This window comes from Trachypithecus francoisi, unplaced genomic scaffold (genome assembly GCF_009764315.1).
Source record: "Trachypithecus francoisi isolate TF-2019V2 unplaced genomic scaffold, Tfra_2.0 Contig00224, whole genome shotgun sequence".
NCBI lineage: Eukaryota > Metazoa > Chordata > Mammalia > Primates > Cercopithecidae > Trachypithecus > Trachypithecus francoisi.
The window spans coordinates 191,981-196,105 of NW_022680513.1; the positions used below are offsets into that span (position 1 = coordinate 191,981).

At 39.6% G+C, this 4,125-nt stretch overlaps 1 pseudogene; it reads right to left on the minus strand.

Annotated features, from left to right (window-relative positions):
- Positions 1–387: 387 nt before the first annotated feature.
- On the minus strand, positions 388–2,922 carry LOC117079593 (annotated as a pseudogene).
- Between the last annotated feature and the right edge of the window lie 1,203 nt (positions 2,923–4,125).

Here is a 4,125-nt window from a genome sequence, read left to right on the forward strand (position 1 = left end):
TGTAATATATTAGTCATATCTGCAAATAGAAAATGAAAACTGTATATAAGGTAATATTTCTGACCCAGTAATAAAAGTCACTTTGGTAGTTTTGTTTTGTTTTTTAAAGGGTCAGAAAAACTGTTTAAAGCTTGGTAAGACTAACATAACTTAGATATTCATTATTAAGCTATTCAGTGATTCACTAATACTACAAAAGAAGCTTTCTTTTAGAGAGACAGTGGTTTCTTCCTGCTAACTGGGTAAGAGCTGGATATATTTAAAAAAGAAGAGGAAACCAATCGGTATCTCGCATGAATCCTAAGCATATGTTTGGTTTAGGGGTGTGCTCATCAGTGGATTTTTAATCAGAAAGATCTATCTTACAAGATAAGTCTCACTTTTGATTTAGAATTTCCCATCTCTGAAGTATTTGTACCTTCTTGCAGACAAAGGCAATACGTCAGACATTCTGTATCTCTGTATTAGTGAGGCTGGCTGATACTCCTTTAGATTCTGTATTCTAGAAGAAAAACATGAGAAAAACAAACATTATCAAACATTACTCTAGACTTTTCTGCAATTCAAAACTAATAAAACAGAATTCCTTTTTTTATATTGTACTAGCCAAAGCAAACAAAAACTAGAGCTTCCAAGAGCAGTCTAGTGCTCACCATTACACTTTTACACTTATGTGGGCAAAGTAGCTTTCTAGTTACTTATTTTAAAGCTACAGTACTTAAAAGCTTCTTGATAATAAATAACTTGACTATTTCCAGTCGTGTTTCCAAGTGTGAACTATGGGTGACTTATTTCAGGCTGCAAGAATGGATTAGGGAAACCAATGATGTTCTTTGGCTCAGCCCATCCCTGCGTCATCAGCAGGCAGCTTGACACTCACAACTCAATTTTCCTCTGCAAGCACTCTAACATGGAGTCCATCAGTTGGGCCAAGCCCCAAATTTTCTTCAGCACTTTGCACTCCATCTCATTGGCCTGCTCCAACTCCATCTTCATGTTGCAGCACACAAGGGCTTCAGATTCCTCAAGCACAACTGGATTACATGAAGCAAACTTCTTAATTCAAATCATAACTTCCCGGGTGAAGGTCCCGGGCCCAAATACCTGGGCTACCCGACCTTTACTGCATGCCTCCTGTGCGGTCAGCTTCTGCCCACTGAGCAATATCTCATTTGCAAATGCTCCTTCCATTATTTTGGGAAACAATGGTAGAACAGCCATCTGGATTCTGTCCAAAGGTAGTAGAGAGTGGTGGAAACTAAGCCTTTTCAGTAGTCCAGACCACATTGCAAAGAGGCAATATAGATGCTCTTAGCCTAATGGTTAGGCCATTGACTACTACAGTAATAGGCTTCTGAAACTGTATGAAAGTATTCACGAAGTTTCTGATAGCTTCTGCTGTTTTAGTACTTTCTCTTTTGCTGTCATTTGTTGAATGCTATATAAAATAAATAAAGTCAAGTGCACAACAGAAGACACTGCCAATGGCACTGAGCAGCATAAGCTTTCTGTCATCAGCAGCAGCTGTGCTCAAGCACTTTGGATTTCTTTTTCTTTTGCTTTTCTTTTTTTTTTGAGACAGAGTCACTCTGTTTCCCAGGCTGGAATACAATGGTGCCATCTCACCTCACTGCAACCTCTGCCTCCCAGATTCAAATGATTTTCCTGCCTCAGCCTCCTGAGCAGCTGGGATTACAAGTGGGCTAATTTTTTTGCATTTTTAGTAGAGATGGGTTTTCACCATGTTGGCCAGGCTGATCTCAAACACCTGGCCTCAAGTGATCTGCCTACCTCGGCCTCCCAAAGTGCTGGGATTACAGGCGTGAGTCACCGTGCCTGGCCTGTACTTCTTTCATTACCTTGGAATTTAGCGAGTTATTCTCTGATGATTCTGTGAATATAACAAGGTGAGTGAAATCATCCTGCTTTCTGATGACAATAGCTCTTTATCTGCAGGCACTTTCTGTTTGCTTCATGCTGAAACGCAATCACTTGCCAAAGGTTGGCCTTTTCTGTCATCAATAAATTTTCTTCTCCCAGGTGTCACTCCTATAACAGATGTCTGCATGTTGGCTGTTCCATTGGCTGTTAACGCATCCATAAACAGAGATGTACCTTTCCCATTAATAGCTAGGGCTGTGGTCATGGCTGTAGTCGTGGGGCCAGATACCTGAGGCACTAGTGGGTGTATTCAGGGCCTGTTTCCCATCCTGGCCTGCTCCATGCACAGGGGTCCGATAAAGCTCCAACTTATTATTCTTCTGCCACCATTCTTTAGCTCCAACTGGCTATTCAGTCACCATAATGTCATCCTGACCCTGCTCAACAGGGTCGTTTCTGGGGGCTCTTGTTCTGAAAGCCATCCACCGTGGTTCTGCTCTTAATGGGGCTCTTAAACACAAGTATCTTGACACCTGACTTTGCTAGGTCACTATTCTTCCAGCTAGAGAGAGATGGAGCTGTGTTTTTCCTGAACTTCCGGGTAGCAGCAAACAACTGGCTGTTTTTAGACTTGTGGTGTTTGCCAATCTCTAGTGACTTAGGAGAGGTCTTATCAAAGTTTCTGTTGGTGGATCTGGAGATTTATTTCCTAGCATTGTTTGGAGAGTGCCGTTTGTTCTGGTCAGTGTGCGCTCTTTCTGCTTTTTGACGTGGTGTCTGTATTCCTCATGTTTCACGAGATGCTGCTCTGGTTCCCAAGTGTGATCCTCACTGTCATAGCCCTTCCATTAAAGCAAATACTCTGTCTTCCCTTCTTATTTTTCCTTTTGTCAACAATTCTTTCAGCCTGTCCTGTTCTAGTTGATGCAGGCCATCATAATCCAGTTTACTCCTTCTCTAAATCCTGTGTACCCAAACCATCGATCATTGCAAACCAGTACTTCCCAAGATAAAACTCTTCAGGTCAGGAATCACAGCCATTTCCTGCCTTAGGAGAACAATGACTTAAAGGTAATTTTTCACAAAACTGTAAAATAAACAAATCCGTCTAACCTCAATCAGTTAGATCATAAGGTAAGATTTCCATAAACCTTTTAAAAACTTTTTCAATCTTTTGTTATAGAGTGGATCAATCCTGCAAAAAACAAACAAAGAAACAAACAAAACCTTATTATTCTGACACAGGGGCCCAGATTCTCACATCAGTGTGCTTTTGCTATCAGTGCTTAATTTGTAGGAAAACTAAATAATCCCTTTTACATTTTAGCCAATTTAAGCACACAGAATTCTTTTCACAAGATCAATTTCATAAACTTTCTATAACTTGCTTAAACCTTCAGTTTTGTCCCATCATTGTACCTTAGGATAAAAATTTACATTCTTTTTCACCTTTCTGTATTCATATAGCTTTACCTGACACTGTGTTTACTTCTTTAATTAAAAATAATACAGATCCTCTAAACTAGGAAAAATTACTTTCCCTTTAACAAAAATCACATTTCTATGTCTTCTTACAATTTTTTAAATCAAAACTCATCTTACTTTCCTTATAGAGTTTGTATAAAAAATATAGGCTCAAAAAAAAAAATGGTTACAGTAAGGCCTAAGGACACGTGGAGCTCTCCCTGGCCCAGCTATGCCTCGTGGTTCAGCCTTATCTGCAGCTCTGTTTTTTGTCCTGAGCTCTGCATCTGATACATAATTAAAAATGCTACCTCTTAGGTTTTTCACTAAAAATAAGAGTTGCTAAGAGTTAACATTGTAATTAATGTAAACCTGATCCAAATATACATAAATTGGAAAATTGAAACTGCCTTTGCAAAATTGTAACTGAGGAAATTATGACAGTGACAGAAATCAGACCTAACCAACTCCATCTTGCTTCTAACTTTTAAGCTGTTCTTATTCATTCCTGGGCATTGGCCGAACTAACTTTGGGAAGGAATTCAGTTCATGGTTTGATTCTGAAACAAAATTGATAATAGTCCTTTCCAGAAAAGACCCCCTTCTTTCCTGGGGACCCGTCTGCCTAGGCAGGACTAACAAATTACCTACAAGATTAGAAAGTACAGTTTAGGGGTCATGCAGTCTCTGGTTCCAAGAATCTGAACCTCTCCAAATTGCTCCTGGGGATAACATCACTATTGTAAAACCTAAGGTGAGTGCTTGAGATATTTTGCCGAC